Source organism: Sciurus vulgaris (assembly GCF_902686455.1).
Source record: "Sciurus vulgaris genome assembly, chromosome: 13".
Classification (NCBI taxonomy): domain Eukaryota; kingdom Metazoa; phylum Chordata; class Mammalia; order Rodentia; family Sciuridae; genus Sciurus; species Sciurus vulgaris.
Window position 1 is genome coordinate 32422222 of NC_136474.1, and position 27828 is coordinate 32450049.

The 27828-nt window shown below is 42.3% G+C and overlaps 1 long non-coding RNA gene and 2 pseudogenes across 3 annotated transcripts in view; 2 read left to right on the plus strand and 1 right to left on the minus strand.

Annotated features, from left to right (window-relative positions):
• LOC306642600 (thiosulfate sulfurtransferase/rhodanese-like domain-containing protein 2) overlaps positions 1 to 27828 on the plus strand; it is a 417963-nt pseudogene that overhangs the window by 121796 nt on the left and 268339 nt on the right. The gene's annotated exons all lie outside the window — the stretch shown is intronic.
• LOC306642743 overlaps positions 1 to 27828 on the plus strand; it is a 152201-nt gene that overhangs the window by 80604 nt on the left and 43769 nt on the right. The gene's annotated exons all lie outside the window — the stretch shown is intronic.
• On the minus strand, positions 26883 to 27699 carry LOC306642602 (annotated as a pseudogene). The gene has a single exon. The product of its transcript is annotated as an uncharacterized misc_RNA (transcript).

Consider the following 27828-nt stretch of genomic DNA (forward strand, 5'->3'; position numbering starts at 1 on the left):
GATGTTTTTAGATCTGTGAAGAAAATATCTGAGAATTTTTAGGGGTATTATTTAAACTCTGATTATCTGGCTGTATTATGTGGAGCTAGGTTTTAGGGCAGCTACTCACTTCTTTTCCTGTTGTCCTGACAGTAAAGCAGATAGTGAGCCATGTCTTTAAAACTAATTTGCTTATTCCATACTGACATCTGAAGACATCAGCCTTCTGTTGGGCAACCCGGGGGATTCCCCTGTACACCATGACTTATTAATGATTTTTAGACAAGGCTAAAGCTGAGTGACTCTATGTGTTTGTAGTTTCTGTATTCATATACCAGCTGCTAAAAGAAAAACCGTGAGTGTAATCTCATCTTTATATTGCTCCTAATTGTTAATTGAACCCTTTCCTGTTTGGGGAGGATTGCTGCTAATAACATCAATTTGCAATGTTAAGCTTTAGGTATGTGTCATATGGGAGTCTGGAAACTGTAATAGATATGATTGATTTAAAAAAAATAAATTGTGTATGTCCTCCTGGTTCAGTTTAGGTATTTCATATGTCTCTAGAAACCTGTTGATGTCTTTGAGATTTTCTATTTTGTTGGAGTATTGATTTTCAAATTAGCTTCTAATTATGTTTTTTGTTTCACTTGTGTCTGTGGTGATATTTCTGTGTTCATTCTGAATTTTATTAATTTGGGTTTTCTCTCTCCTTCTCTTAGTGTGGCTAAGGGTTTATCAATTTTGTTTATGTTTTTCAAAGAACCAACTATTTGTTTTGTCAATTTTTTTCTATTGTTTCTTTTGATTCAATTTTGTTGATTTCAGCTCTAATTTTAACTATTTCCTGTCTTCTAGATTTGGTGTTGATCTCTTCTTTTTCTAGGAGTTTGAGATGTAGTGTTTGGTCATTAATTTGTTGATTTTTTTTCTTCTTTTATTGATTGCAGTCCATGAAATAAATTTTCCTCTAAATACTGCTTTCATAGTGTCCCAGAGATTTTGATATGGTGTTTCTTTGTTCTCATTTACCCCTAATAATTTCTAAATTTCCTTCCTGATGTCTTCTGTTATCTATTCATCATACAATAGCTTATTATTTAAACGCCAGGTGTTGAAATAGTTTCTGTTTTTCACTCTGTCATTAATTTCTAATTTCAATCCATTATGATCTGATAGCATACAAGGTAGTATCTCTGTTTTCTTGTACTTGCTATCATTAGCTTTGTGGCATTGAATATGATCTATTTAGAGAAGTATCCATGTTCTGCTGAGAAGAAAGTGTTTCCACTCTTTGTTGGATGGTATATTCTATAAATGTCCATTAAGTCTAAATTATTGATTGTGTTATTGAGATCTATGGTTTCTTTGTTCAATTTTTGTTTGGAGGATCTGTCCAGTGGTGAGAGAGGTGTGTTAAATTGCCTATTATTATTGTGTTGTGGTCTATTTGATTTCTGGAATTGAAAAGGATTTGTTTGACATACATTGATGAACAACTGTTTGGGGCATAGATATTTATGGTTGTTCTCTCTTGCTGATTTATGCTTCCCTTAAGCAGTATGAAATGTCCTTCATTATCCCTTCTGACTAACTTTGGCCTGAAGTCCACATTATCTGATATGAGGATGGATACCCCGGGTTTTTTGCTGTGTCCATGTGCATGTGGGTATCTCTTTCTATGAGTCTCTTGCAGTTAGCAAATTTGGATCTTTCTGTTTAATCCTATCTGCCAGTCTGTGTGTTTTGATTGATGAGTTCAGACCATTAACATTCAGGGTTATTATTGAGATATGATTTGTATTCCTGGTCATTTGGCTCTTTTTTTTTTTTTTTTTTTTTGACACAACTTGGTTTCTCCATTATTTGGCTGTTCCTTTAGGGCAGTTCCTCCCTTTGCTGATTTACATCATTGTTTTTCATCTCCTCCTCATGAAATATTTTGCTGAGAATGTTCTGTAACCCTGGCTTTCTTTATGTAAATTCTTTTACCTTTTATTTATCATGGGAGGATTTTATTTCATTGCCAAATCTGAAGGTAAGTTTCGCTGGGTACAAGATTCTTGGATGGCATCCATTTTCCTTGGGCCTGAAAAATATTGTTCCAGGCCCTTCTAGCTTTTAGGGTCTGGATTGAGAAATCTGTTGATATCTGTATTGGCTTCCCCCTGAATGTAACTTGATTATTTTCTCTCGCAGCCTTTACAATTCTGTCTTTATTTTGTATGTTAGTTATTTTCATCATATGTGCCTTGGTGTGGCTCTGTTTTAATTTTGTGTATTTGGAGACCTATCTGCCCTTTGTACTTGATTTTCCATTCAGATTTGGGAAATTTTCTGATATTATTTCATTGAATAGATTGTTCATTCTTTTGGTTTGTTTCTCTGTGCCTTCCTCCATCCCAATAATTCTTAAATTTGGCCTTTTCATGATATCCCATAATTCTTGTAGATTCTGTTCATGATTTCTTACCATCTTCTCTGTTTGGTCAACTTTGTTTTCAAGATTAAATATTTTGTCTTCAATATCTGAGGTTCTGTCTTCCAGGTGTTCTGTCCTATTGGTTATGCTTTCTACAGAGTTCTTACTTCATTTATTGTCTCCTTCATTTCAAGGATTTCTGTTTTATTTTTTCAATATCTCTAACTCTTTATTGAAATGATCTTTTGCTTCCTGTATTTGCTCTTTTAACTGTTGATTGGTGGGATCATTCAATTCCTGCATTTGCTCTTTCATCTCATCATTCTATGACTGCATTTGCTCTTTCACCTCCTCATTTGCTTCCCTGATAATTTTGATTGTGTACATTCTGAACTCCCTTTCTGATATTTCTTCTGCCATGCTGTCATTGGATTTTATTGCCATACTGTGTAGGTTTGTTTGGGACATTTTCTTCACTTGTTTTCTCATATTCTTCAGGTATCTACTCCTTTGGTAATGAAATTCTGGGATATTGAATATCTCTGCTATTCACTAATATTGTCTCCACAGATTTCCCATAACTCAACTCTTAGCCTTCAGTAGCCTGAAGTCTTGGAGGAACTTGATACTGTGGTGGTCCACAAGAAAGCTGCCCCTCTAGTTGTGGTAGCATTCAGGTGGGGTATATTCCCTGTCAGTAGGCCAACGTGCCTCCACTTGTTGATTGATGGTCAGCCAAAGAGGGACTAGACTGCAGACTGGGGCACATTTGATCTGGGCCTGTGTCTCTGGTTCTACTGCCCTGGTGGGAAAGCCTCACTCAGTGGGGTATATTCACCTGGTCAGGAAGTTTTGCTGGGCAGCTCTCCTCTCAGCAGTTTCCTTTGGTCCAGAACTACCACCTGGACTGGGAAGCCCTCCTCTGTGATGTTCCCTGGGTTCTTGTTCTACCGCCTCGGTTGGGTAGCCTGTCCCTGTGAGGTACTCCCTCTCTGAGCAGCCGTCCTCTGCCACATTCCCTGGGGACTGGAGGTACTGCCTGGGCCTCGGACCCTCACACTGTATCTAAGCCAATCACTGTGTGGCCCTGCTCTGCAATGCTCCCAGTTGACTGGGTTCTCTGCTCCAGCAGGAGAGTCTCACTGGGCCACTCTAGTCCACAAAGTTCCCTGTGTTTTGGGACTACTTCCCCATCCAGGGAGCCTGACCAGTGGGAGAGACTCACTCGAGGCTCTAAGTTCATCCCGAGTCTCTCAATAGCTCCTCTTCTTGACTCCTGGGTCTTGTCAAAGGTCCTCTAGCCTCTTGTTAGTGTCTCATGAAGGAAACTGCCTTTCCGATGATAATAGCCACACCCACAGAAATAATTCAAAATGCCTGCACCAGCCTATAAAAAAGCCTCTGGCTAACTCTGTGATGCAGGTGGGCTGGCTGGTCTGCCAGCTTACTCCGCAATAGCAACAGACCTTGACGTGGTGATCAGGTGGGGTTGCTCAGTGATGGTGTTTGTGCTTGGCCTGGTGGTTGCGAGGGCTGGCTGCCAGCCGCCTAGCTCCACAAGACAGGAGGGTTGGGTGCCCGCCTGTTACCTCCATAGAGCAGGCGACCTGACTCACCTGCCAGCTTGCTCTGCCAGTATTTCATCTTTCTGATATTTGTAGAGTCTGTTGGTGAATTACGGACACATTCCCTCGGGTGTTGATGGGCTGCTGGATGGTGGGCAGAGTTTCCTGAGAAGCCAGAATGTCAGGGATGCAGTCCTAAAGGAACGCATCAGTGTCACAGCCTTGAAGGATGATGCCAGTGGCCATATCTTGAGCCTGGTTGTCTGATGCAGCCTCTGTTCTCAGGCAGGAGTATTCTGCTAGAGGGGAGGGGATTTTAATTTTCCCAGAACTTTCCAGATTCACATGAACAATTTGAGAGTTGGACATCCTGCTGGTTCTCATAGTGACTACCTTATCAGGAGCTTCTCAGCTTTCTCTCCCTGTTGTCTTCAGCCTTTGAAGTTTGGAAGTCTTCATTGGCCTAGTGTTGGCATGCTGTGATATGGTTCTTGTGAACCCACACCCTACTCTCCAATTGCTAATGCCTCCCTCTTTGGGACTTGGATTTGACTCCCAGGTGCCCCTTACAGATCTCAGGACAATATTGCTGTTCCAGGTTTTACCCACAAGGACCTATGTGGGGGCCCCCTTATCCATTTGGAAGACTTCTGAGGGCCCACAGTTTTCATGAGATGGAGTACTGCTGAGAGACTCAAGTGAGGGGACAGGGAGAGGATTCTGCAGGGTTATAACTTCCTGAGTGTGTTCTCACAAGACACTGACATTGTGGACAAAGGAGTTAGCCCTGGAATCACAGGAGGCTGAAGAGGGAAGGGCATATTATGGAAGGACTGAGGCTTAAACTTCCTCAACATGAAGAGGTTTATGTACTTGAGGACCTTGAGATTTAGGTCCCACCTATGCCTCACACAGAGACTTTTAATATGTGCTACTGGCACCTGCTGAGTTTCAGCATCCAGGAGGTAGAGCTCCTAGGAGGTGTTCCTGCAGGTTTCTCAAATTTTCATAAATTGTCCATCCCCAGGTTCCATGTGTTTGAATTTTCAGGCAGGACAGACAGATGGTATGGTGCAAGCCTTTAATTACAACTACTGACAGGAATCATGCCCTCTTTGGTGTGCTCCAACTTCCTTCTCGAATGTTCATGCAGGATATGTATATGTTTCTTGTCTGGGTCTCTTGTTGAATCATTTCCTGTGTTTCTCTTGAAGATCTCATCATGTCCCTTCCTGATTTTTTCTCAGAGATGACCTTTAGAAACTTCAATGGGAAACACTTCTAGGATCATCTCAGACTATACCCCAGATCGTTGCCTGAGTATTTCCCCACCTGGAATATTGCTGGGTTCCCCGTCCTTCTGGCTGCTGTCATCTGGATTGTGGAACTCTAGAAAGATCCATTATTGTCCTTTGTCATATCAGTGGTTGGTAGTTTTATCCTGGGTTCTCCTGGGTCTGACGATAGCTGGATCTTGTGGAATTCTCCATAGTAGTGCTGAGTGATCCTCTTCTCATGGGTGTTACTTCAGTTTATTCCATTGTTCATTGCTGATACAATGTTTGGCAGTCTGGCAGTGGACTTGTTTCTTGGAGGCCATGTGTTCACTGTAAGTTATCTAAAGATATCTTGGGTTGTTTTGATTACATAGGGAAAAACCCTCATGCTTTTTAGTTGATTTTACAAAAGGTGGTATTCTAAGTGTTAAAAAGCAGTTAGAACAGAACATTGTATCCCCATCTTGGGTTGTAGGGTGTAAAATGCAACAGGTACTATCCAGAGGGGAATGGTTGACAGTATGTAAAGAGACAGTGTTTGATGACACTGGTTCTGAGTCTGTGCCAGTGCTGGGGACTGAGACGAAGATAAGGTTGGATTGAGGTTTGAGGACATGGTGGAGCAAGGTCTGGGAGAAAAGTGTCATGAACTTTAGTCTGAGCTTGTACTGGTATGGAATTAGAGATTCCATTGCATAAAATAAAATGGGATGTCTAGTGAGGATCCCTGTAGAAGGTTCCAGAGCATTGTCTCTAGAAGGCCCCACAAAAACGCTGGCTACATTTTTCTGTAAGTGGTCTTCGAAGACCTTGTTTTTTTTTTTTTTTTTTTTTTTTTTAGAGAATTGCTGAGGAACAGAAAGCTGTTGGTGCTTGCTTTTTTTGTTCTAGAAGGCTTGTGGGGTTGAAGAGTCCTGCTCCTCCTCCCTGCCCAATGACTTTTATGTGCTCTATAGTGAATGAGGGGGTCATCTGATTTCTTTTTTATTCTCAAATTACAAATTTTCAGTTCTGCTCTCATGCTGACCAGTGCCTACCATAGTTTCTGGACAGCAGAGTTAATGAAAGAGGTATCTTCAGCCTCTACCTGTAATAGTGGATTGTTTCCCAAGAATGAGTCCTTTGGTGGTGGGCAACATGATCTCTCTTGGATTACTGTGTGAGGAACTGGAAAGTAATGAGACTTTGGCAGCTATCTTCCACTAGGAGAGTAATGAAATGGGATAGGTGGAGATCATGGCCTGAGATTGCGGGGAGAGGATAAGGCAATGAGACAGAAGATGGCAATGGAACAGAAGAAGGTAATGGAAGTGGAGAACGTTATGGGACTGGAGAATGGTGATAGGATTGGAGAAGGTTAAGGGACAAAAGATGGTGATAGGAAAATGTTATGTTTTGTAAGTGAGGAGTCCCCCAAAAGCTCCTGTGTGAGCCAATGCAAGAAGGTTCAGAGGAGAAATGAATGGGTTGTAAGATTCCTATCCCAATCAGTGAACTAATCCCCTGATAGGGTCTAACTGAATAAATGATAAATAAAGTGGTAGGGTGTGGCTGTAGGTAGTAGTTCATTGGTGGCATGGCTATGGAGTATATATATCTAAAGAATAGACTCTGCTTCCTGCTCACCATGTGAGCTGCTTCCCTCTGGCAAACTCTTCCACCATGATTGTCTGCCTCACCTCAAGCCTTGAGGAATGGAGCAGACCTTCCATGGACTAAGACCTCTGAAACAATGAGGCCTGAAATATACTTTTTTCTTGTTCACAGTTGTTCTGGTTGGTTCCTTTAGGCAGAGAAGTGAGAAATGAGACTAAGATAGTAACTCTTGTATTTTATAAAATATCTTAAATGCTTCTAGTTATGTCTTCGATTAGTTCAGCACTTTTTGCATTCCAGTTGTGTTCTGATTACTTTAATCTCAATGTTTTTATCCACAATTCCATGGAAATGACTTTCTTTAATGATGGAAAGGAAAGTGATGAAAGAAACAGAAATTGTTACAGCATTTATTTCTGACATTAAATGAAACAGACACTATGCACACCACTGTAATTTCATGATTCTCATACATGTTAAACTGTACTCCTAGTTTTAGTTGCTCAAATGCATAAGAATCACCTGCAAAATGAACTTCTCATGAGGTGGTTTGTGTGCTCAGTTGCAGTGGAGCAGCATGGCTGAAATTTTAAAGAACTTGTCCTGGTCATGAGTCACAGCTCATCTCCGTGAACTTCTTTTGAAATGAAGACTTTGCTTGGAAGGCTAGCACCTGCTGAAGACATGATTCTAAAAGTGGTTTCCTTGAAGTACTCCATTAGATGGAAGGAAGTAGGAAACAATCTCAATGAAGCATGAGTTACTAGTGATAGGTACTTAATTTCAGCTTCTTCTGCTGAACTCTATGAGGGAACAAGATGCATGCTCCATGGAAAATCCTCTGGCACAGACCTCTGCTCTTGTGGCCTGAGGCTCATGATTGTGGATTTGGGTCAGCTGAACACTTTTGGCTCATGGTCACATGCTCAGGTCCCCACTGCCCCTGACTACTGAGGCAAGGACAGAGTCTGGAGAGGTTGATGAGTAAATGATAGGGAAAACAGTAGCTGGAATCCATAGGCATTCTCTGGAGGTGAGAATAGTAATGGTACATTCATTGAGGGTGCATCCCTGAAGGCAGTGGTTTTCTAGTACTATAAAAAAGGAATGCAAATAAAGTGAAATGACAGTAAGGAATAGGGTCAAGTTAACTGACCCAAGATGAAGAGGTGTATCAAAAACCCCTTTAGAAACCAGGAACTCTCTGAGATGAGCTAGAAAAAAAGCCAGGGAAACTATGCACAACCTTCCCCACAGCAGGGATCTGCCAATCCTTTGTGTTGTCCTTTTAATGAGCAGGTGCCCTACCGAGTCACCCTTCCACTTCTTTGGTCTGTATTCAAAATCCTTTGGGGGCTGACTTTGAGTCTCAAACCCCTGGGCGAAGAACATTGCAGTTAGAACACACTGAGCCCCTAGTAGATTATGTGCTATGTCAGGGCTGGTGTCAGAGAAAGAGGACTCAGGGCACAGAAGAATCCAGGTCATCACTGTACTTTTGCCCCTGACTGGAGCAGGACAGGGATGGAGGAGAAACTGGGCAGTGGTCTAGCGCATGGGCTGCTGGGAGGTGACTGTCAGATGCATCAAATTCCTGTGCCACATCTGGTTTTACTGCCTTACCCTGACCTCTGAGGCCTCAGTGCTGTGGCTCCCAGCCATGCCCAATGACACAGGTCCTCTGCATGTGGTCTGAGCAACCCTGAGCAACCTGAACAGGGATGACCAGTACCTCATGGGAGTAGCTCAAATCCTCTTGTGTTCACTGGACAAAGAAAGCAAGAATGGTCACCACAGCCTTCAATTGCACAGATGTTCAAGGTGAAAATGATTGATAGGAAGTGTTCTCAGTCATGAAAGCTGGCCTCTGCCAGGACAATAGGATCAGGCCCCACTGATCTTGATGACAAACTAGATGCACAGTTCCTTCACTCCCCAGGCCTCTCCACCCATGCTCTGTAGCTACTCACTGGAGTAAAACAGGATCCCACAAGGTCAGCAACCTCTGCACATTAGCCCCTAAATGGTGAAGACACCATTCTCCTGCCTCCAGAGCCCAGCACCATCCCAGACTGAGAGATTATTTCGTGGGTCAGGGAAATAACCTCTTTGATTGGCTGCTATTGCCTTCAAGGGAGAAATCCAGGTCATCTGTGGCCTTCAGTTCCCAATTCCCATAGAATCCATTCATGCACTCATTAGTACTTGTGGGCATATTCCCAGATCACCCTTTTGGTCTTTGTAGTTCCCCACCTTCCACTGAAGATGACATCGGAGGACCATGTTTATGTCTAAATGTCACTAAACTGGGAGTCACAGCTAGAATTCCCTAGTCCTGGCTACTTCACCAATTGTTAACTCATCCCTTCTGTAATTAAAGAGGCAAAAACAGGCAGCCTTATTCAACATAATGTCAAGAAGTAAATTTTCCCTACCAAAAAGTTATATCCTCTCTAGTTAAAGAGGTTTCTCCAGGCCTGTGACCTTGGAGCCAGAGCAGGGTGTGCAGGACTAGAGACAGGGTGAAATTATGATATCTCCTACCCCCAGTTTGGTCACTGGTACTGGGTGTTCAGGGGCTTCCCATTGAGGACGTTTGTGATATCACCATATTACTCTGTCTCTTTCATTGGCATCACTTCAATCCTCCATATCCCTAGCTATGCTCACTGTCCCCCAACTGTCAGATGGATATTGTATGCATATTTGTGCCATCAATGGTGGTGGGGGATAGGGTTGATGGGTGGTGTGCTGCATGTGACACAGCCCTGAGAGGCTGACTTGCAGTTCCCTCACACTCTGAACTGCAATTCCATTCTGGCCACCAATATAGTAATTTTTATCCTGGCTCTAGATGAAAAAGGCAGGAGCAAAAGCAGGTGACATGTCCATGTCATTCAGCCTGAGCTAAATGGTGCTGCAAGGACCATCTCCATGTTAGCCTCTATAAGGCAGGGTTTCAAAGCACCTCTGTTGCCACCAGAGTATCTAGCAGCCAAGACACTTTGACCACCTCTAACTCAAGACCATGAAACCTCCTTTCTCCCCAATCTCCCTGGACCCATTTTGTGTCATGGGAAGCTAGTAAGTCCCATGGTAACACTGTACACCAGTTCCTACAACCCACAAAGGTGAGAGTGGAGGGAAAAGCTGATTCAGACATTAGGAGGAGGGTCCTCATGGAATTGTACCATCTTTTGGAATCCCAAGACCGTTATATTATTTCTGTAATGATCAAATCCATGAATTCCTAAGGTATAATGAAGGAAAATGTGGTGTACGGGTAGGTACTCAATGCTTCTATTACCTCCCTGCATGTCCAGTCTCTTCTAGAATCCATTGTAATGAAAAACAGACATGACTTCATTCCAATGATACACCACAACAGACGGAAGGTTCTCCAATTATTCCAAGCAGTATTATAAAGCGGTTGTCACCTCAATTAGGAAGAAGTAATTATTAAACAAAAAACAGGTTCACATGGGGACAGTTTTTCTCAGTATGGCCTCAGTTATGGGAAAAACTTTGTCCCAGCAGGACAGGAGTGAGAAATGTGCTGATTTTGAACAGAGAACAAATTCTTGAAGAGCATAGTGTCTTGGGTAGTAGATGTTGTGGCCAGAGATACCTGACTACCCTGAACATGTGTTGGCCAGAGCTGCAGATCCTTTGTGCAGCAGGACCTGATGGTTGTTGTTGTTTCTGTTCATTGGATGGTGGTGACCCCTGGAGCTTACCTGGTGACCACAAGCCATAGCTTCCATCACTCTCCTTTGGTCCAGGCAGGGAGAAAACCTGGAATAATGGGATTGCCTCCCACAGATGCATGGAATCCCTCTCTGAGTACGTTATTCTTGGAGGCAGAAAGGTCATGATGAAACTTCATTTTCTGTTCTATGATCCTTGCAAATGTGGTCATGAGGGCCTGGGCTACTGATGCACTTTTGTCAGCTTGTGACTGACCCTTGACTTTGGGTAGAAATTTATGGTGTCATGATTTTGGGTGGGGAGTTGGCCTGCCCTGTGCATTTCCTGGGGAAAATATACTGCAGAAATTTCTTTATTCTGTCCCAAAATGCCTGCTTGAAGGAGCCTTGGAGGACTTATCCCACACACTGTCTATGACCTGTGTTACAGGGACACAGAGACTCATTTCTCCAGCACAGGAGGGCAACTCCCCTGAAAACCTCTGTTTCTGAGCTTGTGACCTGGGCCATACACTCTCCCCTCTCTGGCCAGTTGGCCTAAGCTTATTTACCTTTCACCTCTGTGAGTCCTGGGGTTGAAGGATCTGGGGCTCCTGCAGGTCCTGGCTGCTCTCTTCCCTGGTTGAGATTCCGTATAGCCCTGGGAAGTTGGTACACTGCTAGTGGACATGCAGAGGGAGCCAGATAGTCTCTTCTGGGAAGCTAGGATGTCTGTAGCCAAGAGTACCTCAGAGGCACAGTCCTCATGAAACATGTGAGTGGCATAGTCGTGCAGGACAACACCAGTAGCCAGAGCCTGAGCCTGGTTCTGCGGCTCAGTGTCTGCTTTCAGACATGAGTATCCCTGGTCCTGGGAAATAGGACTTCTAAAGAGTGAGGGGCTCTTACTGGTTCCCCAAGATACTAAATTCCCCAGATTAATATGAATATTTGGGGATTTTGATGTCTTCCTTATTTCCATGGAGACTGCCCAGACAGAACACTCTTTGTCATCCTCAAGGTCTTTGATTTCTTCAGCTTTTAAAAACTGTGACCCTACCCCAACTGATGTCAGACTGTGGCGTGATCCTTGTGAGCTCACCCTTCTAGTCTGCTATGGCTCCTGCCGAGCTATTTCAAGGCTGCGACTCGGTTCCAGTGTGTCTTCCAGAACTGAGAAGAGCATCACTGTTCCAATTTCTTCCCACAAGAATTTAACTGTGAGGCTGAGAGTTCAGGCTGCCTTCATGGGTAGGTGATGGAGATTCTGAGTGCCCACAGATATCACCAGATGCATTTGTGCTCAGGGACCCAAGTGAGGGGCCAGAGAGAGGACACATAGGGGTGAGAACTGAAGCTTTGCAACCTTATGGAATCCTGAACCTTTGTGAATGGATTTTCCAAGGACATTGGTATCATGGGCAATGGAGTCATCCCTGAAGTTACAGGAGGCTGAGGAGGGAAGGAGAGGAGATGGAAGTGGTGAAGCCTCAGAGTGTTTCATCTTGATAGGATTCATGCTTTTGAGGACCTTGAGGGATATGCCCTACCTGTGCATCATGCTTAACCTTGTAACATGTCCCTGCAGCACACAACAAGTGTCAGCATCAAAGAGGGAGAGCTCCCAGGAGGTTTTTGTGAAGGCTTCCTTACCTTTTAAGGATGGCCCATCCCCAGTTTCCTTGTGGGTGTTTGAATTTCCAGGTGGGGCAGAGACATGATAATTCCACACCTGGAAAGACCAAACTCCACAAGAATCATGCCACCTTGAAATGTTTCTGGCCCCTTTGAATCATATTCCTGTATAGCACAGTTGCTGTCATCTGTAAACATGGAGTTCCAGGAAGACCCACAATTATTCTTTGCCTGACCTCTTTTTGGGACTCTGTACCAGGACTCCTTCAGATTCAGATATGGGTAGATATTGGGTGGTTGTCCAAATGGATGTTGCATGAAGCTCCTTTGAAGGTGCTGCTCCAGTTTCTCCTCAGTTCAAGCCTGAGGAAATCCGCTGGGGTCTTTTTCATGGCCTATGGTTACAGGGTGCCCTGTTCTCAAACATGAGATGACTGAAAGTCTTCTGAGACTTTTGGACCAAATAAGGTAAAGGCTGTCTCTGTTGTAGTTGTTTCCACAAAAGGTGATATTTTAGGTGTTGACAAGAAGAAGGGCAAAGCAGATGGGTACCCTCCTGACTTGTAGGACCTGAAAATTTACAGGCAGTGTTCAGGGAAAAGTGGGATGCCATGTTTGGGAGAGAGGATGTGAGTTGGTCCTGATTCTTGATCTGAGCCAGTGATGGGGGCTGGGACAAGATCAATTTTGGAGTCACAGGCTGGAATTGGACAGCAGAGTGGAGCAAGAAGTGGGAGAAATAGAGTCATCTGGGTGGATCCAGCACCTAAACTGAAATGGAATTAGGAAGTTTGCAGGAAAAGTCTTCAGAGGTTCCAGATACACTGACAGTGGCCACAAGGGACTTTCTATGAAGAAAGGGAAGGACCCTAAAGAGCTGGCTGCATTTCTTCTGCAAGTGGTCCCCCATGCTTTGTTGTAAAAGATGCTGAGGAAAGAAAGCTGCTCTGGATTGCCTATTGTGTCCTAGGGTCATGGGATAGTGATGTCCTGAGAGCAGGGGAGGTCAAGAATAGGCTCATCACACCCCTGCCCCATCCTCCCGTCCAGCATGTCCTCCACCCTCCTGGCCCTTCAAGATCCCTCCTTCCAACTCCACCTGATTGCCCTGCCCCAAGAGGCCTTAATTCATTTACTGTTGTTTCTGCCTAGCACCCAATTGGCTAAACTGATGCAGGTCTCTTTCTGGGTAGTACTTGCTAATACTCCATTGCATTCCTTATCTACTTTCATGACAGATTTAGGTCTGTAGTTGTCTCCTAATCTTTGTCTGTTTTTGTTATTTCTTTAGTGCTGGCTGAAGCAATGAGTCAGAAAGTAGTTCTTTTGCTTTTATCTTTTTATCTTTTGCTTTTGCTTTTATCTTTTATCTTTTTTATCTTTATCTTTTATCTTTTTGGAAGGAACCTATCTTGAGCTGGTGGGATAATCTTAGTGGTTCAGAATCTTTGATAAATTACAGTTCTATTCAGATTGATCATTTTTTTGTGTTAAATCTGGCATATTTGTTTTGCAAGAAATCAATAGATTTCTTGAATTTAGTTTCTTGAATTTAAGAACGTTGAGTTGTTTGTGGTTTTCCTTGACTACGTTTTAAGGTCTATGCTGTTAGTATTGATGCTACCCTTTTAATTTCTAATCTTCGTCATTTATTTATTTTTTCTTTGATACGTTGTCTAGAGAGTCATAGATTGTAGTGTTTTTGAAAATACTTTTCTTTTATTCATTTTTATGCAATGCTGAGCATCAAACCCAGTACCTCACACTTGTTAGGCAAATGTTCTACCACTAAGGTACATCCACAGCCCCTATATTAATATTTATTTGGCAAATAATCATATATTTATATGACATAATAGGCCCAATGTTATGTTTTGATACATTACGTCAGGTAAATTACTGTATGCTATCTATTTCTGTCATGGCGTGGTGACTTGGAACCTTCAGTTCTCATTCTCTACTGATGTTATCTAGTTCCAATTTATCAATGATATTCTGCAAACTAGAGAATATCATCCTGTGTTATAGAGTGCAGTAGAACAACTCATTTACATTCTAGGAGATGGGCTTTCAACCTCAACAGAATCCAGGACTCCATGACATTCATTGGGTGATCAGTTCAGGTAAGACACATATGATTCCAGGCATTGCATGATATAAAGTGAACACCTTTATCATCACACATGATGTGAAGAATGCAGAAGGGCCTTTAGGCCCCTGGGTTATTAGCAGACTTTCATTCATCATACCACTCAATAACAATGCCCACGACTGGGCTGATGAAGAAGGGAGCCAAATGGAACTAGGATTATCCCCATCAGAGACAATATGAAAAAGCAAATTCAATAGCCCAGGTACAATCTCTGGGTCCCTCCCTACCAGGGCTGCCAATGTGGTTAAATATCACCTGTCCAGCAGATGACATGAACTTAGCTTTCTGACAAGAAGCACAAGAATTAAAACTGTATTTCAAGAATTTTGTCCATTAATGTAGAAGGGAGCTGAGACTAATAGATACAGCCCTTTAAGACAGCAGTATTTAGGAGTGTGAAATGACCTACCACAGGTGAGCCACTGTCTAAAACGTTACTGAACATAAGGAGAACTGGTGTACCTACATAGGTGAGTTGACAACCTATTTCATCAGTTTCCTATAGCACACAGCCCTAAATAAATGCATGTGTATTACAGCAATGCAGAGTTCTCACCAACAGCTTGTTCAACAGGTGCCTTTACCTATTCCTCATCACCTCAGGTGGCTGCCCCAGTGCCTTTGATCTCACAAGCCTAAGGAGGAATATCTCCCTACCTGAAAATTGTGGGTGTACAGATGGATTGAGCATGAGTGAAACCAAGTATGTGTACTGATTTAGCAATACAACTTGTTATCCATACTATGTTGCATGAGACAGGAGAAAATCTGAGCAGGAAGAAGAAAGAATTATGCAGTATGGATTATAGTACCTCTGAGATGTTCACTGGATATTTGTACTGATAATTGGATGGTTTACCATGGCCTTGCATTGTAGATGGCACAGTCACAAGTGGAATTTGTCTTTACTTGGAGAACCTTTCTTGGAAGACAACATGTGGCAACAAATGTGACATGAAACTGGAAAAATTGATTGAAAGCCTCACCTTTGTCCATGGAAATGTGAATCTGAAGTCTTTGACGATGTGCAGGTTCTGGCCACAACCCAGGCAGTGAACCAGATGAAAAAGGTACAGAGACAGTAATTTACAAAGTGCTAAAGTGGGATGGAAAAGGGCTAAAGGGATTGAATTATCTCTATAATATTATGGCTTGCCCTTGGTCATAACCCAGAGAGTGTGCTCCTGCCTCCAGGCATGTCCTCTAAGGAACAAATACACTGAACTCTGCAACTAGTGTGGGATTAGCAGATTGATCATATTGTCCTTTTGCCTGCTAATAAAGGACACAAATATGCCTTAACCTGTGAAGCTTTCCCTAGGAAGAGAGCTATTCAATCCACCACTTTCAAAGGTCTTGCGAAGCTAATGTAATGTATGGGTATCCACACTGTGTTGTCAGTTTCAGGACCCCCATTTTCCAGACCATGGTGTTCAGCATTGGTCCCAAGTACATTATGAGTCATGAAACTTCCATCTGGCATATAACCCTGAGGCAGCAAGCAGGTTTGGTAGAGAGAGAAAGTCTTCTTTAAGCATTAGATACTGGTCATATTAGGAAAACCCACTTTTGGCCAGCTGGACTGGAATCTCTAGGGAAACATATATATATATATATATATATATATATATATATATATATTTATATATATATATATATTTATAGTGCCAAAATACACTCTACTGTCAAGTGTATCTCAAAAGAACAAAGAACAAAAGGAAAGTTTTTAAATGTAAATGGTCATAAGTCTGGGATGCTTATCCTATGAGGACCTGGGAACTGTGGCCCCTGCCTCAATCATGCATGTCCAAGTTTTGCATCCAGATGGTATACTCCCAAAGTTGATACAAAGACAAAGAGCTCTGCTTTATGCACCCAGTAAGCATTAAATCCAGCATAGGTGACAATTTTTTGGTGGTTCAAGTGATTTGGCCCCCAGAGGTGGGTTGGCTATTTCTTGGCACAGTTCAAGCAAACTTCAGCCATCCTAACTGGATCCCTGGGAATCTTGTTTGGTTCTGAACCTGTGATCTTGGCCTAATGGGTTTAATAAAATATTCAGGGAGGTGAACTTAGCCTCCTAGTGTGGAATGTCATTCACGATTCATTTTTTATTTTTATTTTTTAATGTGTTTTAGTTGTGTATGGACACACTGCCTTTATTTATTTGGAAGAAAAACGGACCCAGCATAGCTAAAGGAATACTTAGAAGATAGAGTGAAGCAGTTGGTATCACAATACCAGACCTTCAATTATACTACAGAGCAATAGTAACAAAACCAGCATGGTAATGACACCATTTCTCACCTGAACCAGGACTAATCACATCTTAGGTCTTAGATCAAACTTTCACAGATTTGAAAGAATGGAAATCACACAAAATACTTATATGTCTTGATATTAAGGTAGAAATCACCAAGAGAAAGAGAACATTAAATTCCTTAAACACATTAACCAGTTCAATTCTCATAGTCCATGGGTCTAAGAAAAATGGTCATGGAAATTTAGAAAATATTTTGAAGTAAATGTAATATCAAACTCAGGATTATAGATAAAAGCAGTGCATAGAAGAAAATTTATAGCACTGAAATGCCTACATTACAAAAAAATAAAATCAACTAATTCAAAGAGAACTCAAGAAAGATAACTGAATTAATTAATAGAAAGATAACTCAAAAAAGATTACCAAGGTGTTCAAGAAGAAAATGAAGAGCGTTTTCAAGATGGCGGCCTAGAGGGTGGGTGCATTTCATGTTGCTCCAGGACTCAGGATTCAAAAGAGGAAATATTGAGACACTTGGGACCAACTCAAAGCAGCCAGGTGACTCTCACCCATTGGGAAGGCGTCCCGGATGGGAAACTTTGTGAAGTAGAGCTGCGGCGAGACGCCCGTCCCCCCGCTGGAGCAGTGACCTCGGACATCTGGGAGCGCCGAAAAGGAGGCCGCTCGGCACAGCGCTGGGACTCGGAGCAACAACTGGGGCTCCGGCGGCTGCCCAGGGGAGGAGCAGTGAGAAGAGCTGTGTGGACTCAGGACACCGGGGCCTGCCCTGAGGAGGAGGAGGAGGAATGTGGCCGCGTGGATTCAGAGTGACTGCACCAGAGCTACAGGCAGTTGCCAGAGGAGAAGCTGTGTGGCAAGCTGTTTGGACTCAGAACGACTGCTTCTGAACACCGGGGCTGGCCCTGAGGATGAGGAGGAGAAAGAGGAGCACGGCCGCTTGGATTCGGGGTGACTACACCACAGCTACAGGGGGTTGCCAGAGGAGGGGCTGCATGGCGAACTGTTTGGACTCAGACCACTTCTGAACCCCAGGGCCTGCCCAGAGGAGTAGGAGGAGGAGGAGGAGGAGGAGCGCGGCGGGTCGTTTGGACTCGCAGTGACTGCATTAGCGCTCCAGGCGGCTGCTCAGAGGAGAAGGCGAGTGGTGAGTTGTTTGAACTTAAAGTGACAGCGCCTGAACACAGGGGGGCTTCCTGGAGGAGAAGCGTGGTGGGTCGCTTGGTCTTGAGTGGCTGCACCAGATCTCCGGGTGGTTGCTCAGAGGACCCGTGCTGCGGGTCACGTGGATTCAGAGCCACTCAGAGCGACCGCTCCTGAACACTCAGGGGGTTATCTGGAGAAGGAGGAGGAACGGGGAGGGTCACTTCGACTCGGAGTGATTGATTGCCCAGGGCTACGGGTGGTTGGTGGGAGGTGGAGGCACACAGTGAGTTTCTTGGACTCCCAGTGACCGCACCGGAATACTGGGCGGCTGTCTGGAGGAAGAGGCGTGTGGTGGGTCTCTGGGTCTCAGAGCAATTGTATGGGGCCCCAGGTGGCTACTCAGAGGAGGGGCTGCATAGCCAGGCAATTAGGTGCAGAGCAGGGTCCCAGGATCTAGGAGGCTTCTGGGTGGAAGAGCCACACAGAGACAGGCTTAGGGCGGAGCAAAGGTTCCAGGCCTGCGGGCAGATTCTCTGAGGAGGGGCAACCTAAGGAGATTCATCTGCGAAGGGTGAGGCTCCCAGGCCCAGGAGGTAGGGCCGGGCCCCTGGGAACTTTGCAGAGGAAGGCAGCTCAGCCCAGGCAGTAGCTGTAAATTGAGGGGAACCTCAAGGAGGGAGCTGACCAGCGAGGCCTCCCCACCGGGTGAGTCTTCCCTGCCGTGTGTGGTTTCCCCACAAGGACGGTAAAACTAGAGACTCAGGCCCAAACAGGCCTTGCCTCAGCCCGCAGACTAGATCCCCTTTGGATGACCATTGGTCAACAAGTGGAGGCACCTCTGCCCACTAGCAGGGATTATACCCCACCTGAAGGCCACCACTCCTAGAGAGGCAGCTTCCTTGTGGAGCACCGCATTATCAACTTCCTCCAAGACTTCAGCCTACTGAAGGCTAAGGGGGGATATATATAGAAATCTTCAGGGACATTGTAAGTCAATAGAGGAAATCTGCAATATCTCAGCGGTCCACTGATACCTGAACAATATGAGAAAACAAGGATAGAAAATGCTGCAAACAAATCTAGATGTTACATCAATAAAACCCAATGACAGCATGGCAGAAGAAATGACAGAAAAGGAGTTCAGAATGTACATAATTAAAATGATCAGAGAAGCAAACGATGAGATGAAAGAGCAAATGCAAGCATTGAATGATCGCACCAATCGACAGTTAAAAGAGCAAATACAGGAAGCAAAAGATCATTTCAATAAAGAGTTAGAGATATTGAAAAAAAACCAAACAGAAATCCTTGACATGAAGGAAACAATAAACCAAATTAAGAACTCCATAGAAAGCATATCCAATAGGATAGAACACCTGGAAGACAGAACCTCAGACATTGAAGACAAAATATTTAACCTTGAAAACAATGTTGAACAAACAGAAAAGATGGTAAGAAATCATGAACAGAATCTACAAGAACTATGGGATATGATGAAAAGGCCAAATTTAAGAATTATTAGGATTGAGGAAGGCCTAGAGAAACAAGTCAAAGGAATGAACAACCTATTCAATGAAATAATATCAGAAAATTTCCCAAATCTGAAGAATGAAATGGAAAATCAAGTTCAAGAGGCTTATTGGACTCCAAATACACAAAATTACAACAGACCCACACCAAGGCACATTATAATGAAAATACCGAAAATACAAAATAAAGACAGAATTTTAAAGGCTGTGAGAGAAAAGAACCAAATTACATTCAGGGGGAAGCCAATACGCATATCAGCAGATTTTTCAATCCAGACCCTAAAAGCTAGAAGGGCCTGGAACAACATTTTTCAAGCCCTGAAAGAAAATGGATGCCAACCAAGAATCTTATACCCAGCAAAACTTACCTTCAAATTTGATGATGAAATAAAATCCTTCCATGATAAACAAAAGCTAAAAGAATTTACAAAAAGAAAGCCAGCATTACAGAACATTCTCAGCAAAATATTCCATGAGGAAGAGATGAAAAACAAAGAAGCAAATCAGCAAAGGGAGGAATTATCCTAAAGGAATTGTCAAATAAAGGAGGAAACAAGTTGTGTCAAACAAATAAATAAACAAAATTTTAAAAATGAACCAAATGACCGGGAAATCAAATCGTATCTCTATAATAACCCTGAATGTTAATGGCCTGAATTCATCAATCAAAAGACATAGACTGGCAGATTGGATGAAAAGAAATATCCAACAATATGTTGCCTGCAAGAGACTCACCTCATAGAAAAAGATACCCATAGACTAAAGGTGAAAGGATGGGGAAAAGCATACCATGCGCATGGACTCAGCAAAAAAGCTGGAGTATCAATCCTCATTTCCGATAATGTGGACTTCAAGCCAACGTTAGTCAGAAGGGATAAAGAAGGTCATTTCATACTGCTTAAGGAAAGCATAAACAGCAAGATATGACAATCATAAACATCTATGCCCCAAGCAGTCGCTCATCCATGTATGTCAAACAAATCCTTCTCAATTTCAGAAACCAAATAGACCATAACACAATAATACTAGGTGATTTTAACACGCCTCTCTCACCACTGGACAGATCTTCCAGACAACAATTGAACAAAGAAAACATAGATCTCAATAACACAATCAATAATTTAGACTTAACGGATATTTATAGAATATACCGTCTAAACAAGAGCGAATACACTTTCTTCTCAGCAGCACATGGATCCATCTCTAAAATAGACCATATATTATGCCACAAAGCTAATGTTAGCAAATACAAGAAGATAGAGACACTAGCATGTATTCTATCAGATCATAATGGATTGAAGTTAGAAATAAATGAAAGAGTAAAACACAAAAACTATTCCAAAATCTGGAGATTAAACAATATGCTATTATATGATGAATGGATAATAGAAGATATTAGGAAGGAAATTAAAAAAATTCTTAGATGTAAATGAGAACAAAGAAACATCATATCAAAATCTCTGGGACACTATGAAAGCAGTACTTAGAGGGAAATTTATTTCATGGAGCGCATTTAATAAAAGAAGTAAAACTCAACAAATAAACGACCTAACACTGCAGCTCAAAGCCCTAGAAAAAGAAGAACAGAACAGCACCAAAAGTAGTAGAAGACAGGAAATAGTTAAACTCAGAGCTGAAATCAATGAAATTGAAACAAAAGAAACAATACAAAAAATTGACAAAATAAATAGTTGGCTCTTCGATAAAATAAACAAAATTGATAAAACTTTAGCTACACTAACAAAGAGAAGACGAGAGAAAACCCAAATCACTAAAATTCGGAATGAACAAGGAAATATCACGACAGACACGAGTGAAATACAAGACATAATTAGAAGCTATTTTGAAAATCTATACTCCAACAAAATAGAAAATTTCGAAGACATCAACAGGTTTCTAGAGACATATGAATTGCCTAAACTGAATGAGGAGGACATAAACAATTTAAATAGACCAATTTCAAGTACTGAAATAGAAGAAGTCATCAAAAGCCTACCTACAAAGAAAAGTCCGGGACCAGATGGGTTCTCAGCCGAGTTCTACAAAACCTTTAAGGAAGAGCTCATTCCAATACTTCTCAAAGTATTCCATAAAGTAGAAGAGGAGGGAACCCTCCCAAACTCATTCTATGAAGCCAATATCACACTGATACCTAAACCAGACAGAGACTAATCAAGGAAAGAAAATTTCAGACCAATATGCTTAATGAACATCGACACAAAAATTCTCAACAAAATTTTAGCAAATCGCATACAAAAACATATTAAAAAGATAGTGCACCATGATCAAGTGGGCTTCATCCCAGGTATGCAAGGTTGGTTCAACATCAGGAAATCAATAAACGTAATTCACCATATTAATAGACTTAAAGTCAAGAATCACATGATTATTTCAATAGATGCAGAAAAAGCATTTGATATAATACAGCACCCCTTCATCTTCAAAACACTAGAAAAAATAGGGATAGTGGGAACATTCCTTAACATTGTAAAGGCCATTTATGCTAAGCCCATGGCTAATATCATTCTAAATGGTGAAAAACTGAAAGCATTCCCCCTAAAAACTGGAACAAGGCAGGGATGCCCTCTTTCACCACTTCTATTCAACATCGTTCTTGAGACTCTGGCCAGAGCAATTAGACAAACCAAAGAAATTAAAGGGATACGAATTGGAAAAGAAGAACTCAAACTATCCCTGTTCGCTGATGACATGATTATATATTTAGAGGAACCTGGAAATTCCACCAGAAAACTCTTAGAACTCATAAGTGAATTCAGTAAAGTAGCAGGTTACAAGATCAATGCCCATAAATCCAACGCATATTTATACATAAGTGATGAATCTTCAGAAAGAGAAATTAGGAAAACTATCCCATTCCCAATAGCCTCGAAAAAAATAAAATACTTGGGAATCAATCTCACAAAAGAGGTGAAAGACCTCTACAATGAGAACTACAGAACACTAAAGAAAGAAATTAAAGAACACCTTAGAAGATGGAAAGATCTTCCATGTTCTTGGATAGGAAGAATTAATATTGTCAAAATGGCCATACTACCTAAAGTGCTATACAAATTCAATGCAATTCCAATTAAAATCCCAATGATGTACCTCACAGAAATAGAGGAAGCAATTATGAAATTCATCTGGAAGAATAAGAAACCCAGAATAGCTAAAGCAATCCTTAGCAGGAAGAGTGAAACAGGGGGTATTGCAATACCAGATCTTCAACTCTACTACAAAGCAATAGTAACAAAAACGGCATGATATTGGTACCAAAATATCAAGGTAGATCAATGGTACAGAATAGAGGACACGGACAAAAACCCAAATAAATACAATTTTCTCATACTAGACAAAGGGGCCAAAAATATGCAATGGAGAAAAGATAGCCTCTTCAACAAATGGTGCTGGGAGAATTGGAAATCCATATGCAACAGAATGAAACTAAACCCATATCTCTCACCATGCACGAAACTAAACTCAAAGTGGATTAAGGACCTCGGAATCAGACCAGAGGCCCTGCAGATTATAGAAGAAAAAGTAGGTCCAAATCTTCACCTTGTTGGTCTAGGATCAGACTTCCTTAACAGGACTCCCATAGCACAAGAAATAAAAGCTAGAATCAACCACTGGGATAGATTCAAACTAAAAAGCTTTCTCTCAGCAAAGAAAACTATCAGCAATGCGAGAAAGAGCCTACAGAGTGGGAGAATATCTTTGCCAATCATACTTCAGATAGAGCGCTAATCTCCAGAATCTATAAAGAACTCAAAAAACTCTACTCCAAGAATTCAAATAATCCAGTCGACAAATGGGCTAAGGAAATGAATAGACACTTCACAGAAGAAGATCTACAAGCAATCCACAAACATATGGAAAAATGTTCAACATCTCTAGTAATAAGAGAAATGCAAATCAAAACCACCCTAAGATTCCATCTCACCTCAATTAGAATGGCGATTATCAAGAATACGAGCAACAACAGGTGTTGGCGAGGATGTCGGGAGAAAGGTACACTCATAAATTGCTGGTGGGACTGCAAATTAGTGCAGCCACTCTGGAAAGCAGTGTGGAGATTCCTTAGAAAACTCGGAATTGACCCTCCATTTGACCCAGCTATCCCACTCCTTGGCCTATACCCAAAGGACTTAAAATCAGCATACTACAGAGATACAGCCACATCAATGTTCATAGCTGCTCATTTCACAATAGCCAGACTGTGGAACCAACATAGATGCCCTTCAATTGATGAGTGGATAAAGAAACTGTGGTATATATATACAATGGAATATTACTCAGCCATAAAGAATGATAAAATTTTGGCATTTGCAGGCAAATGGATGAAATTGGAGAATATCATGCTAAGTGAGATAAACCAATCTCAAAAAGCCAAAGGACGAATGATATCGCTAATAAGTGGAGGATGACCCATAATGGGGGGGAGGGAAGGGTTAGTGTTAGGGTTAGAGTTAGGGTTAGGGAGGGGGGCAAGTATGGAGGAAGGAAGTACTGTATAGAGGGTAAAGAGGGGTGGGAAGGGTGGGGGGAAGGGAAAAAATAACAGAATGAATCAAACAACATTACTCTATGTAAACTTATGATTGCACAAATGGTATGCCTTTGCGCCATGTACAAGCATAGAAACAACATGTATCCCATTTGTTTACAATAAAAAAAAAGAAAATGAAGAACAAAAAAAAACAGAAAGAAAGAAAAACAGATAATAGAGAAGCAAAATTGGAAACAGCAAAGAAATATCAATGCAACCATGAGGCACTTGTTTTAAAATAGCAATATACTGATAAATCTCTAAAAAGAAAAAAATACCAGAAAGATGATTTACTTTACTGCTAATGTGAAGGAAAAACTTTCATGGTTGAGATAAAAGGAGTCCTGCAAAACTCATTAGTGAGACAATGAAGATTTAGAGAAAAAACTTCGATTATGAAATCCTTAATGTAATCAGTGCATTAATCCCCTGATAGGGACTCAGATGGCATCTCCTCTGGAGGACAGACTTGGAAGTGCCAATTCTTCCTCAGGAATTTCCTATTCCAGCTAGAGGATGAAGGAGTCATCTCTGTCTTGCAGCCCTAGCTGGGGCTGTTTGTGGCAGGAGAGGGCATCAGGGACGCCCCTCTCTTCAGTCTTGGGTGGGAAGAGGTTGCATGTAAGGTGCTTCCAGTCCTAGGGAAGTGCAGGCTGCCTCTCACATTTTGAGAAATGCTCAGGCTTGGACATATGTCATATGTCAGTACTCAGATTTTAGGGTGGTGAGATAACTAAGAAGCATACTGCAGGTGGGATGCAGTCATGCTTGTCATGGCACCTTGATGCCTGTTGCCACCTGTCCCAATATGCCAATCAAAGAAACAAGCAATGGTGAAGGCCTGGAAAGGAGTTTCAATCAGTGTGGTCTCACCAGGAAGAATGGGTGTAGGGGTACAATGACCAAAGATCTGCTTCCAGGCATTGACAGGAACCTTGAGGTTCTACAGAAAAGGCTTCGCAATCAAGTGTGTGGGGTTTGAATGTGGATTTTCATAGCTGGCAAAGTAGTTCATCTTGTCAGCCTATGTTCTGGTTGCTCATTTTCTCAGAACTGGTTCTATGAGTTGGCTCTGGAGAAGGCCTTATCACATAATGGGATCCATCAGTACACATGGCATAATTGCTCCAGCTTAGTGTGGCAGCCTCAGTTCCAATGCAGGGGTAATTGTTCCCATTTAGTGGAATGATCTGTCTGTGAGACTCTGCTGCTCCTAGAACCTAAACTGAGTGCCAGTTTAGGACAGTGTCAGGAGACTTGTAGGAGCCACTGAATGGGTCTGGAACAGGAGGTTATAAAATCTGGCCAATGAATGTCCATGAAAATCTTAAAACTTACTCTTATATTGGTGTCCTCAGATGTCAAGTGGGACAAGATAGGTTAGCAAAATTTAAGACTCATAAACTTTGTAGTTGTTGTACAGAACTGAACATGGATCTGGTCCAAATTCTCAGATGATAAAAACCAAATTGAAAGCAGAGATGGCACATTTTATCCTGCTTAAAGTTACTGTTTGAGCAGTGAAAGGCCTGTGTAAAGAGTGCTTTTAGCAAAAGTGGTATCTAATTCTCTGTTATAATTACCCACATACACATCTTTGTACAAATGCATGCTTTCATTTCTCCATGGTAAATATCTAAGATTAGGATAGTGAACAATATGGTAGTTCCATGCTTATATTTTAGAGACATTGCTGAACTGTTTTTGAAAGTATTTGTGCCATTTTAATCAGACAGTAGAGTGTGAGAGTTCTAGACCATATATTCTTACCATGAATTTTTACTGTCAAGTCTTATAAATTAGATCTATTTTAATAAGTATCATATGTGGACATATCTTAGTGTGTTGTTCATTTGTGTTTACTTATTGACTGTGTTTTTATGGCACTTAGTGACCATTCATATATTGACTTTTAAATTTTGTATGTCTACTGAGTTGAGCACAGTGGCTTATGCTATATTGCCAACAGTTTTTTAGACAGGAATATCATGAGTTCAAACCTACCCTCAGCAAGAGCCAGGCACTAATGAACTCAGTGAGACCCTGTCTTCAAATAAAATACAAAATAGGGCTGGGGTTGTGGTTCATGTTCCATTGCCCCTAGTTCTATCCCAAGTACCCTCCCCTCCTAAATTGAGGTCCATTTTACCTAATTTTTAATTACAATTTTGTATCTACAAAATGGAAAATTTGCTTTGTACATTTAGATATGAGTATATTTTCAGGTATCTGTATTGTGAGTTGTTTCCTCTAGTTACAGTTTTGCCTTTTACATTCCAAGTAGTGTTTTTTTTTAATTTTGCATTCTCATGCTAGTTTCATTGGATACATTTTCATCACTACATAAAAAAGTACAAACACAAATTTATCTAAAATGCTACTATGTAACACAACTCAAAACAAGTTTATAGTTGAGTGTACAATAAGAGAGAGGAAAAAGCAATGTACATGTCTCCAACGTACCTGCAGGACCACCATGATGGCAGTCATGATCTTGCAGAGCTGGCTCAAAACGTGCTCACCAATTTCAGGGAATAAGGGAATTGTAGGGCAGGGTTGTGTAGCAAATAACAGGTGGGAGGCAACCCTAGAGATTGGGAAAGTATTCAAGAATCAGGGAAAGACTAGGCTTAACAGGAACGGGGCTTGGTCCCCTTCCTGGGAACATAGCCCAGCAACAGCAAGGGTATAACCAGGTGTGCCAGACTAGCTCAGGTCATCTGTGAAGAGTCTGGGTCACACTGCCACCTGGAAGCTTGCTGGACCCTGCTGGCTTTGCCACTGAACAGACAGTAAAGGGTGAGCTTTCTAACCTCAATGGGCACATCCCTGAACCATCAGCACTTCTGCAGCCAGAACGTGCAGGAAAGACCACAACTGCTGCCTTTGAAGCCAACCCAAGCAAAGAGTCCTTTCCTGCCAACCCTCCTTTAGCCAGGAAAGTGACAGTCCTGAGCTGGGTTGAACATAAGGTATAGATGAGTTTTGGTGCATTTGTTTATCTGGAGCAGTTGGAATGGAGTGGTTTCTGTGATGGCAGTGTCCTGCAGAACAGGACTGTCTGCTCATGGGGTACCTGTGTCTTGTAAAGCAGATCTCCTCCTCCTCTGTGGGGATAATCTATGCCACATAGGAGGTGGCAGCAGCATTCTCCTGTGAGGGCTGAATCACTGGGGTGGTGCATAGCCTAGACCAGGGGGCCAACACAGCAGTAGCAGTGACCTCCTGACCATCCATTTGTCCTCCATCCATCTGCTTCAGTGGCTTCTTATCTTCATCTGGATTCTCAAACTCCACCTTTGATAGATGAGGATGCACCCCTTTCTACAGGCATGTCAGTCATTTTAATTTTTCCAAAGCTGGAAAATATCTCCATGTTGTTATCCTTGGTCACATTCCTTATTAGGCTTCCAACATGCACTTTGGGTTTAGGGGAAGGGCTCTGCCTTTTGCTGTCCTTTTCATCTTTTAGGTGGTTTGGCTTTTGGTGTAGGGCCACCACTCCTGCCATGTCTGCACCCAGAAGGACTTGGGAATCCAGAGGAGCTGCTGGAATGGGAGCTGCAGGTTGTGCTGGAGTTTCCCCAGCAACTGGATGCAGGGGAGGTGCTGGAGACACTGCTGGAGCCTGTGATGCTTTTGGAGCCTGAGCAGGAGGTGGATCTGCACAGAGAATTGGTACTGCTGCTGCTTCCACTGGAAGCACTACACATCTTCCTAGGCTTATCCCTGCCATGGTCCTTCTCACTTATGTCCTTGGTAGGCCCTTTGTCTTTAGAGCGGTTCTTGCTTCTGGTAGGAGGGGGATCCCTAGTGTTGGACCTTGTATTATTATTTTTTGACTCCTATCAAGCTCTTCTTTTACACTCCTGATAAATCCATTCTCCCCTTGAGGAGTTCAGAGCAGCAATGGTGCTCAACTCTCACTTCTAACGAGTCTGAGAAAGGAGTCCTGGTGTGTTGCCAATTACACTAAAGAGCAGCATCTTCTAGCTGACACCACCTCCTCCT